The sequence below is a fragment of the Mauremys mutica genome, chromosome 6 (genome assembly GCF_020497125.1).
Source record: "Mauremys mutica isolate MM-2020 ecotype Southern chromosome 6, ASM2049712v1, whole genome shotgun sequence".
Classification (NCBI taxonomy): Eukaryota; Metazoa; Chordata; order Testudines; family Geoemydidae; genus Mauremys; species Mauremys mutica.
The window spans coordinates 82,216,361-82,232,045 of record NC_059077.1 but is presented as its reverse complement, the minus strand read 5'-3'; positions in this window follow the sequence as shown (position 1 = coordinate 82,232,045).

The following is a 15,685-nucleotide window of genomic DNA, read 5'->3' as shown; positions in this document are numbered from 1 at the left end:
AGCTAATGATTTGCAGTTATATATAAAATAGGGAAAATGCCATCATGACAAATAATGATCTAAAATTGTCATGTAGAGCTGGGAAAGTAGTGAAAAAACTGAAATATGTTGAATAACTTATTGGCAAAATATTTTTCAAATATTGCAACTATCACGTACCAGTTAGTGAACATGAGAGTCACAATATTTTATTGAATAATTCTTTAAATGCTGTTTTAGAAAAACAACAAACTATAAGGTACTGAATAAAGAACCTTACAGGGGAAAAAAGGACCAGCATGAAGCTAGTAGAAAGAAATAGCCCTTAAGGGCCTGTGTTAAAGCATTAAAATAAGAAGAAATGTAATGAAAAGCAGAAGAGAAACAAAACATGACTAATATCAACTAAATTAAATCACAGATCTGATTTACACTGAAATATCTGTAATTTGGTTGGAGACGGTTCTCTGGCTTCTAAATATACATTTAAAAAGAAACATTCTCTTACTGTAAATAAATACAAGGATACACTACCCACTATTTATATATTATTCTGTAATATTTTGGCTTTATAGGGATGTAGAAATTGATACACTTATGACACCATAATGTACTTTAGTACCCTGCATCTGGCAGTGGCCTGTACTTGATGCTTCAGAAACAGATAATCCAAATTAGATTTGGATTATCTAATTGCTGGGGAAAAGGTATTTCCCTCTGATTCCAGCCATCCAGCAAAGGGAGTACAAGCTGGTTAACAACCCCAACTTCCAAAGGTTTGTAGACATCACAGATGCTGAAAAACAGTATGTATGTGTATGTGTGTGTGTGTGTGCATACACACACACACACGCACGGAAATTATTTAGAATTTTTAGAATGCAGGATATGACAGGACTGCAAAATGAACTGTTTTGTGCTTAAGACACTGGACTGGAATTCAGGAGTCTGGATGGTTCTGCCAGAGACTTCCTGATCCCCTAGCTTTAGGGCTGATTTAGGTCACCTCAATTTTGCAGTGAGGCCAAGATCTGGCCCATAGCTACAGATATTGTCACGCTCTAAAGAATCATAAGAAGGCATTTAGAAAAAGCTTGTGTGAAATTTTTGAACTAGATATTGATATCTAACTTTTACACAGTAAAATCCCAAAGTTATTTAGAAAGCTGTGTCTATGGGGATTAATATAGATTTCCCTACCTAGGTGACTATCCATACAATATATGTTTTGGAATTTTACTTTGTGCCTGGGAAACTTGCATCTCTCCTCAGTTAGCTACTATTATGGCAACGGAAAGAGGTTTGAAACAACTGCAGTCCATTCCTGCTTCAAATAGCAGCAGCTCAGATGCGTAAACATGAATTTGAGTAGTAAATATTACTTAGCTGGCTGAATAGCACCAACATTCATGCTGTTTATCAAATTAACTATTCAGTTCACCAGTTAGTACCTATTAGTAAATATTAATCCTTTTAGTCCCCTTTTTGAATATTAATTTTATATATATCAACTATTCTCCCAATAATAAGTAATGAGGTAAACAAACATGTCAAACTTACAGTGAAATCGATCATGGAAAATTTTTATTCCATCCACCAAAGGGGTTTTCTTTGTCTCACACCCTATAAAAGACAAGGGCTTGAAACCGAGCTTGAAAAATGCAAAATTGTCAGGATCTCACCAGACACAAGGGGGAGAGACACAGAGGCCAGCTCTTTACCTTACTCCAAGGGAGGTAATGTTTCTATTCTTTCAGTATTGTGCTGTACTAATCTCTGATTAATAATCTTTGATTAAATAATTCCCTTTGAGCCTGTTATTGGCAATCTTGAATCACTGTTAATTCAAACACCCAACACTACTATTTATTCTCAAAATCTGCAGCAGGAGAGAGAGCCCTTAGACTTGAATTTTTTTAATCCTTAAATGCTACTTGGTAGACAATGCCAGCTTTCCAACACGAGTAACATCCTCAGACCTTTTTATATTGAGTTAGGCCACAGTAGCAGCATCCAGCCAAGGCACCTCTACCTCTCACTTTTGAAATATCATTCTTGGTCAAATTAAGCTACAGGGGCTATAATTCAGATTGGAGAAATCATTTTATTAAAGGTAAAACCTGCTTGAGAGCTGCTGTCTCTAGTGCCTGGATTATGCAAATACTTAGGCAAATGAGACACTTTACCCATTGAATTCAATGGGACTGTTCACGTGCATAAAGATAATTGTATCTAAATTAGAACAGATAACAGTGAGATTTGAATTCTGCATGGTTCTGTGGTGCTGTTTTTTAAAAAGTATGTATGCACAAGCTTTCAAGATTACACAGACCAGACCTGAAGAAGAGCTCAGTATAAGCTTGTGTCTCTTACTAATAGAAGTTGGTCCAACAGAAGATATTGCCTTACCCGCCTTGTATCTCTAATATTCTGGGATCAACACGCCTACAACAACACTGCATAATACCTAGAAAGCTGCTCCTTTTTGTCCCTTTCCATGCCCCATTATATCACTTCCTCAACATATTCATGATTTCCTTTACCCGGTGCTGTATTTAGTTTTTAAACAAACATATGACTCATCTCTGCTGCATGCTCGACTCGTTACCATATTCCATATGTATTTAATGGGTGAGCTAGCTCCAATTTATCTCTTAGAGCTTTTCTGCATTGACCTGCTGCACCAGCTGTCTCCACTGTTGTTCTTTGGGGGTTTCTTTTTTATCTATTTTTGCCAGTTTCATCATTGTTGATGCTTGTTTTGTGCATTAGTCAGACCAGACAGTGCACCATCTTGAATGATCCACCTGTATGTCAGCTAGCTAATTAGGGAGGCTCAATTTCTAAGGCAACAGCTTGCAGTGTCTGAGGGAACTTCTGCTACAGACACCACAATAAATCATTATTCAGAATGACATTAATGAATTGATCTCTGCCCAGGATTTGTTTAGTTTTGACAAAGTCATCAAGATCTTTTTCTATACTAACCTCTATAGCCAGCTTAGTTAAGATCTCCAGCATTTTCCTTATTCACACCCAAGACAGATAATTTTATTGCTTGGTTCTGAATTCTTCATGCAGCGCTCTGTCACAAGCATAGGACAAGTGGGAGGGGGCTGAGGCACCAACCAGAGCTGGATATTTGGCCTGGCCACCCGTCTGTCATGGCAGGGGGTGACCAGGTCAAATCTGAGTGTTTGAGACCCTGTGTGCCTGCTTAGGGCACCCATCTTTACAGTTCTTCTGGTGCTGATGGGCACTGTGCACCTCTAGCCCCTGCAGAAAGGCAGAGCAAGGGGTACTGGAACCCTCCAATTCCCATGAAAGGTGGGAGGAAGCAGAAATGCAAGAGGATGGGGTCTGAGACTCCCAGAATGGACTGGCCTATTGCGGGTATGAAGCTCTTCAGCCTCACCACCTCCCTGGGAAAAAGCTTGTGTCTGGCTTGGGGAAGATCATGGCTCTCAGTGTGGGATAGCAGGAGGAAAACATGTGCGGAGCTGAGTGCAGGGTTGAGAGCAAAGGACTGGGAGCAGAGACAGCATGAGAGCACTCAGGACTGGTTATGGGGGAGAACTTGAGGCTTGGTGCAGGGTGGAGTGTGTGGGGCTGGGTATGGGAGAGGGAGCTTGCAGCTGGGTGCAGGTCGGGTGGGGAGAGCTCTGGCCTCCTCCTTAGGAAAATTCTGGTTGTGCCGCTGGTCATGGGCCTGTAGTACTGTAGCTGCTGGGCTGGCTCACTCCCCAAGTTATCTCATAGGGTACGTCTACACTACGGGACTATTCCGAATTTGCATAAACCGGTTTTGTAAAACAGATTTTATAAAATCGAGTGCGTGCGGCCACACTAAGCACATTAATTCGGTGGTGTGCGTCCGCGGTCCGAGGCTAGCGTCGGTTTCTGGAGCGTTGCACTGTGGGTAGCTATTCCCTAGCTATCCCATAGTTCCCGCAGCCTCCCCCGCCCCTTGGAACTTCCGGGTTCTGTCTGGAGAATTTTAAAAAATGATTCTGAATTTCATCTTCTATAACGGAGCGCTGATAGAACGGATTTGCCTGCCCTTACAGCGATCACGTCCGCATGGTCCATGCTGGAGCTCTTTTTTTATTTTGATTTCGGACTGCATCGCCACCCGTGCTGATCGGAGCTCCACGCTAGGCAAACAGGAAATATTCAAAAGTTCGCGGGGCTTTTCCTGTCTACCTGACCACTGCATCCGAGTTCAGATTGCAGTCCAGAGCGGTCAGTGGTGCACTGTGGGATAGCTCCCGGAGGCCAATACCGTCGATCAGCGGCCACACTAACCCTAATCCGATATGTTAATACCGATATTGGCGCTACTCCTCTCGTTAGGGAGGAGTACAGAAACCGGTTTAAAGAGCCCTTTATATCGATATTAAGGGCCTCTTGGTGTGGACGGGTTGGGCGTTAAATCGGTTTTACGCTCCTAAAACCGATTTAAACGCCTAGTGTAGACCAGGCTATAGTTGTCCATAAAGACTTTTCATGAAAGGAGAAAGGTTTTCTGATACTGTATTCAGCCATTGCAGTGAAATACATTTGTTTTTCCTGGGACTAATGTATAACATGTCCACCTCATCCTCTATAGCTATATAAATGCTGACCTTTGAGCTGATTGCTAAGTCTCCTTTTATTTATTTATTTATTATTATCATCAGGCTTTCTTCTTTAGTATTTATTTTCGAATCATTCCCATATCCTTTACCTCCAGGCAACTGAATAATCTGTTTCTATAATTTGTTTAAATATTTTAAAAGGCTAAGAATTATAATTTGCATTACTTTAGAATATTAAGAGATCAATGGTACATATTTTAATGTAATGTCTTTTGGTATATATTAAACACACACAAACAAAAAAACCCAAAAATTCTTGGGTCACATCATAAATATTTTTTTACAAAAAGACCTCTTGGAATATACAAACTCATCCCAATTTCAGGAACAGTTCAGTAACTGACTCGATCAATAATCAAACCTAATTAATAAATTCCCCTATTTACAGATAGGTTGGCTACTTTATTTCATTGATCTACATACAAGTTTATTAATAATGTTGGTTCTTTCAACCAATTGGTTATTAATAAACTTGGTACATAAGAACATAAAAATGGCCCCACTGGGTCAGACCAAAGGTCCATCTAGCCCAGTATCCTGTCTTCCAACAGTGGCCAGTGCCAGGTGCCCCACAGGGAATGAAAAGAACAGATAATTATTAAGTGATCCATCCCCTGTTGCTCATTCCAAGCTTCTGGCAAACAGAGGCTAGGGACACCATTCCTGCCAATCCTGGCTAATAGCTATTGATGGACCTATCCTCCATGAATTTATCTAGCTTTTTTTTTAACCCAGTTAAAAAAAACATCCTCTGGCAAGGAGTTCCACCAGTTGAAGTATTTCTTCACACAACGCACCGTCCTTTTATTTGTTTTAAACCTGCTGCCTATTAATTTCATTTGGTAACCCCTAGTTCTTGTGTTATGAGAAGTAGTAAACAATACTTCCTTATCTACTTTCTCTACACCAGTCATGATTTTATAGACCTCAATCATATCTCCCCTTAGCCATCTCTTTTCCAAGCTGAAAAGTCCGAGTCTTATTAATCTCTCCTCATACAGAAACCGTTCCATACCCCTAATAATTTTTGTTGCCCTTTTCTGAACCTTTACCAATTCCAATATATCTTTTTTTGAGATGGGGCAACCACATCTGCACACATTATTCAAGATGTGGGCATACCGGAAGGCCAACAAAAGATGGACCTGGATCACACCATACACGAAGACAAAAAATGAAATTGATTACTTTCTGATCGATAGACAATGCATCATGCAGGATATTTCAGTAGTGCCATAATTCAATATCAGTAGTGATCTTTGCCTACTGGGAGCCAGACTCATGTTCACTGTGAAGGTGGAGAAAAAGGCACTGTGTATGGCGAACAGAAGGCACCAACCGGTAGCTTTCGATGAGGCAATCCTGAAGGAAAACATTTCTAGGGAAGATTGGAGCCTCCTGAATGACTGTGATGACTATTATGAGAACTTCAGTAAGAGACTCAAATGGTGTGTGAAATCAGCTGAACGTGAAAGACCAAGAAGAGCTAGTAGAAGAATCTTGGAGAATACAAAGACTTTATTGGAGAAGAGGAGGAAAATGAAAATAAATGGTAGCGACAGGCTTGAGTACTCCCTTCTCTGCAAGCTTATATGAATGAATTTGAAGGAAGACTTCAAGAAATTTTTAACCAAAATGCTCTTAAAGGCTGCTGAAGATTGTAGAAGTCTTAAAAATGCAAATGGGAACTGACATTGTACAGGTCATCATTATCGGCTTTGAAGAAAAGGGACAGAGAATCAGTAACCGATCGAACAGAGATGGAGGCAATCTGCAGGGATTTCTATACCCAGCTGATTGCATCCTGTACAGACATCCCAATGCCATCATTTCAACAAACCAATGAACACATACTCCCAGTTCTCATTAGCGAAGTCCGCCACACAGTCCATCAAATGAAAGAGGGGAAGCCTCCAGGTAAGGACAGTATGACAGCAGAAGTGCTTAAGGCAGGAGGTCAGGAACTTTGGAAAACTCACCCAAAGTTCAGCTGCTACCTGGAAATCCAGAAGATACCGTCCAGTTGAAAAGAATCCAATACCATCTTGTTGAATAAGAAAGGCAATTAAGAAAATCTAAAAAACTATCACCCGATCTGCCTGCTTTCGGTTATCTATAAATTGTTCACTATCATGAAACCTGGATGAACAGCAACCTAGAGAGCAGGCTGGCTTTCGAAGGAATTATAGCACAATAGACCACCTCTTCACTCTAAACCAACTGCTAGAGCATTCAAGGGAATAGAAGTTTCCTTTGTGCATTGCCTTCTTGGACTACGAGAAGCCGTTCGACAGCATAGAGACTAATCCCATTCTTGAAGCTCTTTTAGAACAGGGCATCAGTGTGAAATATATCACATTACTAAAGGAAGCGAACTCTGGCTGCAGCATGGACATATCACTGTTTGATACTCCCCTCTGAATTCCCATCGAGAAAGGTGTGAAACAAGGAGATACAGTTTCACCAAAATTATTCACAGCCTGTCTTGAATTGGTTTTTCAACGAGCAGACTTGAAAGGTGGGATTAATATCAATGGCGAGCAGCTAAACCATCTCAGGTTCACAGAAGATATAGTGCTGATAGCTGAAAATAAGCATTCTCTCAGGCTGGACTGTAAAGAACTGAACGCGAAAAGTAGTTAAGTCAGATTAAAAATGAATCGGTAGAAAACAAAATACATGAGATTAGATGTTCTGCCAAGAACCCAAATAACTCTTGGAGGAGAGCAGATCCAGGAGGTTGATAAATACGTTTATTTGGGCCAGGAAGTCAACATGTGCCACGATCAGAAAGGTGAACTGTCGTGCAGAAAAAAAGCTGGATGGTGCGCATTCAACGACATCAAGGACATCCTCCAAGGAAAGATCAACAAAACAACTTGTGTGAATCTTTTCAACTCAGCCATACTTCTAGCAATGTTATATGGCAGCGAAACATGGTCACTGAAAAATATTGAAGAACATCAACTGTCTGTCACATAGAGGGCGATGGAACGAACATTTCTGGGTATTTCACTCCACGATCACATCCCCAACAAAATAACTAGGCAACAGTCTGGAGTGCGAGACGTTGTTGTTGAAAGCAGGCTCAGCAAAATGTGGTGGGCGGGACATGTGGCCCGACTCAGCGACAACAGATGGAGCACAGCTATATCTGAGTGATATCTGCAAGAACAGAAACAGCCATGTGGTCGGCCTCCAAAGAGGTGGGATGATTTCCTAGCAAGGAGATATTGACAAGCATGGCAAAGGATGGCCAGAGCAAGAGAAGATTGGAAGACATGTTGTGATCAGCTCAGTTTCAACTGATAAAGGACTGGCAGTCTACGCAGTCAGGATTATGCTTTCAAATGTGCATTACTTTGCATTTATCAACACTACATTTCATCTGCCATTTTGTTGCCCGGTCACCCACTTTTGAGAAATCCTTTTGTAGCTCTTGCAGTTTGCCTAACTATCTTTAGTAATTTTGTATGATCTGCAAATGTTGCCATCTCACTGTTTACCCCTTTTCCCAGATCATTTATGAATGTGTTGATTAGGACTGGTCCCAGAATAGACTCCTGGGGAACACCACTATTTACCTCTCTCCATTCTGAAAACTGACCATTTATACCTACCCTTTGTTTCCTATTTTTTAACCAGTTATCAATCCAAAAGAGCACCTTCCCTCTTATCCCGTGGCAGCTTACTTTGCATAAAAGCCTTTGGTGAGGGACCTTGTCAAAGGTTTTCTGGAAAGATGTGCTTTCTCCCATATTGGCATTTAAAAATCAGACTTTCAAGCTGTACGGAGATATGGTTTGAAAGGCATGATTTTGAATTATTTACTAACTCACCTACTCTTTTCTTTTTTAAGCTTCCCTGGCTCCTTCACTTCCAGAGCACAGAGATTGCATTCCAAACCTAATGATGTCTGTTGAACTGTAAGACCTGCATTTATACAACCTACCAGACTTTTGTGTGGAAAAATAATTTTCAAACATTCTGTCAGCTGTATTGCATACGTAAATATCATATAATCCATTTATAAAAAGGGTACCTATTTTAATATGACAAAAGGCAGAATATATTGTAGTCATGGAAAGTAAATTGTTTGGATCGCCTAGAAGAACCTTGTTATAAGCTATTTTAGACAGAACAGATTCACATATACATAGTTGGTTTAAAATGAAATACACTTGATTTTAATAATAAAATCTTTCTAGTTTTTTTTCTAATACCCTATGTGGTATACCACCATTGAAACCTGTGTTCACATGTGTGAAATAACCTGGGAATTATATACATTCATTTCCATGAATGTTAGAGAAACTTGGTGGTTGTGTTACTGTCTAAAGGGTAACTAAGGAGTCAAATCAGTTTGTGCTAGTTTTGGACTGCAGGAACCCAAAATCTACTAGGTGTAGATAGCCATATTCAGAGACACAATGGAAGTGATAATTCCTCTGAAATTTACTTTCTGAATGTGGAATAAGTATTTGGCTAATCTGAGGGTACGTCTACACTACAAGACTATTTCGATTCATCTTAATTCGAATTTCTGGAATCGACCTAATGAAGTCGAAGTTGTGTATCCACAATAAATACACTAATTCGACTGTGTGAGTCCACAGTAACGGGCGAAGCGTCGACTTTGGAAGCGGTGCACTGTGGGAAGCTATCCCACAGTTCCCGCACTCCCCGCCGCCCATTGGAATGCTGGGATTTCCCACCAATGCATGCTGGGGAGGGGGGGAAATTGTGTGGAGGGTGGTTTTGGGTAACTGTCATCATTGAACCGTCAATCACGCCCAGCATCCCTCCCTGAAAGCGCCAGCTGGCAATCTGTTCGTGCACTTTTCTTCTCAGTGACAGCGCGGGCGCCACAGCACTGCAAGCATGGATCCCGCTGCAGTTGTGGCCGCTGTCAGCTCCTCGCAACTTATCGTCCACCTCTTCCGCAGTCAGCTGCTGAGAAATTTGGCTAATTTTCAATGGTGCTGCGAGCAGTGGTGGACCATGGGGGACGTTTTACCAACATCAACGTCGGGTGGCCAGGCAAAGTTCATGACGCGTGTGTTTTCAGGAACTCTGGTCTGCTTAGACGCCTGCAGGAAGGTAGTTTCTTCCTGGACCACAAAATAACGCTTGGGATGTGCAGATGCCCATACTGATCTTAGGGGACCCAGCCTACCCGCTAATGCCCTGGCTCGTCACACCTTGCACAGCGACAAGGAACTCTTCAAGTACCAGCGAGCAGCGTGAACTGTGACTGTTCAGTTTCTTCACAGAGAAGCTGAACCTGCCCCTGTTTCTTTACCAAGTTACTGTTGACTAGCCTCTGCAGTTACATACCCCGTCCGCCCCGCTTCCCCAACTTCTAACACACATTTAAAAATTAAAGTATGTGCTCCACTGTAGCGTTACAACGGTGTCTTTATTGATGACTTTGCGTTAAAGGGTTGAAACTGGGACGCACACTGTGCTGGGTAGGGTGTGTGGTCATGTAAAGACCGCCTCTAAAGTCGAGGTTTGACATGCTCCCGCTCCCAGACCGGTCAGCAGTGCTGGATTGGTTGTTTCAACGGATCCCGCCATCCCTCCTTTTTTGGACTCTGTGTGCGGGGGCTATGTGGCCTTGTTGCGGGGGAGGACGGATACAGATTCCTCTGCTGCGTGGCTCTGCGGTCCATTACAGGGACCGTTGCATGACATCTGTAACCCCCCTCCCCCGCTACAAATGCACGTACCACCCCCAACGACAGAAAACCTGCAAACCACCTCCCATACCAGCTAACCGCCTACTGACTGCACTGTGTGTGTGACATGCTGCTGATCCAGCCCCCGTCTCTGTACCCTGCTAAAGGTGACTGTCCTATGCATTACACTACCCCCTCAACCACCCAACGACCCACCCAAGACATCTAACACAGCGTTGTGTAAAAAACCATGACTGAAAAAGTAAGTAACAGAAAACTACTTTTAATAATCAACAACACAGTAAGGGAAGGACTTTTCAAAATGTAGTGACTGATAGCTTTTGGGTAATTTAACACTGTCCTGTGGTGCAGTGACAGTTTTCACGGCCCCTGGTGACCCTCCTTCTTGTTATTTTTGATGAGTGGGGGATTGGAGTTTGAGGCGGGGGTGGGCGGTTGCAGATACAGTGCAGGGGGGCTCTGTCTTCCTGCCTGCGGTCCTGCAGAACATCGACAAGGCGCCTGAGCGTGTCCGTTTGCTCCCTCATTAGTCCAAGCAGCGTTTGAGTCGCCTGCTGGTCCTCGTGACGCCACCTGTCCTCCCGTTCGCAGAGTGAGAGGTGCTGCTGACTGAGGTTCTCCCTCCACTGGCTCTGCTGGTCCACCTCGGCTCTGGAGCAGCCCATAAGTTCAGCAAACATCTCGTCCCTTGTCTTTTTCTTACGCCTTCTAGTTTGCACCATCATCTGTGAGGGGCATGGTGCATCAGGTCGTGATACAGTTGCACCTGTGTGATGTCAAAAAGATAGTGAATTTCTTACAATGATACATTTTTTAAACAAAGAAACATAGTCTACTCGTTGTCTGTGAACAAGAGTATGCACAGCACCTGTCTCATGCGCACTCACTAATGGAAAGTTCGATTTCTCTGAATGCGCTTTCATTGCCTGGGGTATTGGGCTGCAGATCAGAGAACCTTTGCAGGAAAGAAGAATTCGTGTAGCAGCAAGGCATGGTAAGCCAAACACTTTTGGATTCATAGAAGTGAATGTACAGCTCTGTCCTCTTGATGCAGGCAATCCTGAAAGCATAAACTCGGCCCCTGTTGCACCCCCTCGCGGCTGTTCACTGGGAAAGATCCCTGTATGCTGCCACTCTGTAGACTGCAGCACGTGGCTGTTAAGTGAGGCTTCTTGTTATGCAAAGGAACAGTTAAGCGCTCCCATTACTAATAGTACCCCAATTACTCTAATTTCATGCAGGAGTGTGCGAGAGAGATCACCCTGAGGAGAGTCTCACGGGCAGAGAGAGCGCACATGCTGGAAGAAAGCCACCACAACCCAGGGGCCTACTCTGCCATGCTCGTGAGGACAATGGTCCTGGAGTTCCAGCTTATAGCATGGAAAGGCAAAGTGTGCTACCTCGGGGCACACGATAAGCTAGCTCTGCCAAGGAACCTCCTGCATAGACTTTCAGATTACCTCCAGGAGAGTTTCCTGGAGATATCTTATGAAGATAAAAGTTCCATCCCCCTGTATGTAGACCTTCTGTTCTCCTAATGTCTCTCCCTGTTTAATTACTAAAAAAATGTTAACTCGTTGTTCTTAGCTGCTTTTAATAAATAAATGTTAACTTGTTTAAAGCACTTACGGACTGATCCTTCTCCCGATTCAGGGTCCATGGTAACGGCTGGGGAGGGTTGGTAGGGGATCTCAGTGAGGGTGAGGAAGAGATCCTGGCTGTCGGGGAAAGCGCCGTCGACTGCCTCGTCCTCCTCATCTTCCCCGTCCGTGAACATCTCCGAGGAACAGTCCGTCGACACTATCCCATCCTCAGAGTCCACGCACACTGGTGGGGCAGTGGTGGCAGACCCACCGAGAATGGCATGCAGTGCCTCGTAGAAGCGGCATGTCTGGGGCTGGGCTCTGGAGCGTCCGTTTGCCGCTCTGAGTTTCTGGTAGCCTTGTCTCAGCTCCTTGACTTTCACGCGGCACTGCATTGCATCCCGGCTGTATCCTCTGTCGCTCATGGCTTTGGAGACCTTCTCGAAGGTCTTTGCATTCCGTTTGCTGGAGCGCAGCTCCGAAAGCACAGACACATCGCCCCACACAGCAATCAGATCCGAGACTTCCCGGTCAGTCCATGCTGGGGACCTCTTTCTAGTCTGAGATTGCCTGGACTCCTCTGCTGGAGAGCTCTGCATCATTGCCAGTGCTGCTGAGCTCGCCCCGATGAGCAACCAGGAAATGTGATTCAAACTGTCCATACAGGAAAAGGAATTCAAATTTTCCCGGGGCATTTCCTGTGCGGCTGGTCAGAGCATCCAAGCTCCGACTGGCGTCCAGAGCGTCAACAGAGTGTTGCACTGTGGGATAGCTCCCGGAGCTACTAAGATCGATTAGCATCCACACCTAGCCTAATTCGACATAGCCATGTCGAATTTAGCGCTACTCCCCTTGTCGAGGTGGAGTACCGAAGTCGAACTAAGGAGCCCTCTATGGCTTAAATGGCTTCCTGGTGTGGACGGGTGCACGCTTAATTCGATTTACCGCTGCTAAATTCGATTTAAAGAGCTAGTGTGGACCAGCCCTGACAGTGGAGAGGAGGAAACTCCCAGGGTTTGAACTGGAAACCTCAAAGGCTTTTAGGTGGGGACCTTCAGACAAAGGGCTTGGAATCAGTAAAAAAGTGGAGCCTTGGAATAAGTAGATGGGAGAGAGAAGGTCTGCAGAGAAACAGACTAACATGGTGCCCAAATGTAGGGGCCACAGGGATAAGAGGGTGTCTACCTAGAGTTGACCGGGTAGGTCCATGGTAATATACATTTAGGCTTTTATTACTTTTAACCCACTTCTCTCTGCTTACAATATTCCTAGGGATAAATAAATCATATTCTGTTTTGAAAAGTTATTTTCAGTCACTGTTTTTACCAGCACAAGATCATAGGTCCCAGAGAGGATTCCAAATCTAGGTGGGCCTGCTGGAGGTAAATACAGTGTATAAACGTGGTGCAGTAACCTGGTGATCCTGTCTAAAGTAGGGTGAACTATGGAGTTCCACTCAGAGAAGTGCAGGTGTAGGCCTGACATTTGAAAGAAGCGCCCACAGACAACTGAAAGAGGCACCACAAGTGAAGCTCACTCCTGAACTGTAACAAACCAATGCAATATGAAATAATGGCTGGTGGTTATAAGGTAAATTATAATGGCTTCTTAAGCAAACAAACATTCTCCTAGGCAACACATGGCAGTTACTGAAACACCTAGTCCACATGCATTATCAGAACCACCAAAATACTAACAGGTAATCTAGTCATCTGATGTATTGAATACTTCAAAGATGCAGGTTGGGTGTGTAGCACCTGAAGAAACTCTAAAAGAAAACTAATACTCAAGAGTCAGAGCTTTGAATAGTTTTCTGATGAAAATCTACATTTATCTGGTCTATTTGATGCTCCTCAGAGATCTTCTGGGAACAACCCACTTCTTCCTCAATTTCCATTTTCTTTTAGCTGTCTCCTCACCCTTAACTCTTCTCCATTCCCAACACTGAAAGGTTACTGTAACAGCCTAAACTTTGACCAACTATGCCCTCCAGAATAGCCCATTTGGGTTTGTCAAAGGATAAACCTGTGCCCAACATTCCCTCCCCATTTCTGTATTTCAAGAGTTTTCTGAGAGATCTAAAGGCTCTGTTAGTCACTCAGAATTTCTCTTATGATTTTCTAAATGCCTCAGGAGCTGATTACAAACCTATTGAGAGGCAAACTGCAGGGGAGGACAGAAGACTGTTTCTCAAGATTCACGTACATATTTATTTTGTATTCTACCTTTGCTTGTTTACATTCCTAGTGCTGAGTTGAGTTTTCATTGTTCCCAATTGTACCCAGATATGAAAGTAAAGCTGTTCCAATGGTTAATTATCCTAAGTGGTAAAAATGTGCATTTTATTTCTATTCTGAATTTGTCTAGTTTTAACTTTCCCCCTGGATCGTGTTATACTTTTGTCAGCAAAATCAAATAGCCCTCTATTATTGAATTTCTGTTCCCTATGTAGGTACCCATAGGATACAATCAAATCACCCTTTAACCAGCTTTTTGAGAAGATAAATAAATTTTGCTTGTGGGAGTCTATCACTATAAGGAATGTTTTCCAATCCTTTAACCATTCTCCTGGCTCTTTTCTGAACCTTCTCCAATTTGTCAGCATCCTTCTTGAAATGGGGATAAAAGAACTGGATATACTAGTCTAGTAGCCATTCACACTGGTGCCAAAACAAAGGAAACAACCTCCTTACTGCTACTGTGAAGTGCCATTTAAGGTGAGGAGGGCAGGGAGTAAACCCCAGTGATGGTGCAGAGTGAGACAACCTTGCACTTACACTGCACAGGTTCAAGTTCCGTGGGGCAGCCCAGCACCCCACTCTAGCCTGGTTGGCTCTCACCATAATGTGCAGGCAGGGCCCTTTCTCCTCAATGTCCTTTCCCACCCCCACTCTGGTCCTGGCACTGCCAGATCGCCTACCCTGAGCGGGGCCAAAAAGTGGTCAGGCCATGGCCCAAGTGACTTCCCCAGCTCCAGGGCCTATGCCCGTTTATACACCCAATAACATTATTTCTTTTGTACACTGACTTGCACTGGGAGCTTATTTTCTGCTGATTATCCACTATGACACCACCACCACCACCTGGTCAGAGTGACTGCAGAGTCATTGCTTCCCTCTGGTTTCCTTCTTTCTCATTAGGTTTGACTATGAAAAGATCATCTTCTGAGACATTCAGAAATTCCAAGAGATTAACAGGTGGAGGGCCTTGGGCATCTCAGAAAGCTCCTGAATCCAGAGGTGGGGAGCGAATGTTGTGTACAGGGTTATCCACTGAGAAAACCAAGCTATGGGCTGCTCTGGAGGGCCTACATTCATTGTTCCTAGATGTATAACCTTACATTTGGCTGTATTGCAATACATATTGTTTACTTGCCTCCAATCTACCAAACAATCCAGATTTGTTCTATATCAGTGACCTGTCCTCTTCATTATTTACCACTGCCCTAAGCTGTGGGTTATCTACAAACGTTATAAGGATGATTTTGTGTGTTTAGTTAATATAAGGGATAAAGAGATAGCATGACAATAAGATATTGAGAAAATAGGTGGAGTGTAAAGGAGTTGGAACAGGAAATGTAAGGAATAAAATGATTGGTGACAAAGCAGAGTGAACTGAGCAGGACAGAGGTAAAAGAATGAGAAAAGATGCAGACTGTATATGTGGCGACAATGTGAGGAGATGGCTATAGGATATAGGAAATAACTCCTACTGTGTGAGAGTGCAGATACCAAAGAAAATCAGCTTCAGGAGAGAATTAATTAAATGGAAGACGATATTGATA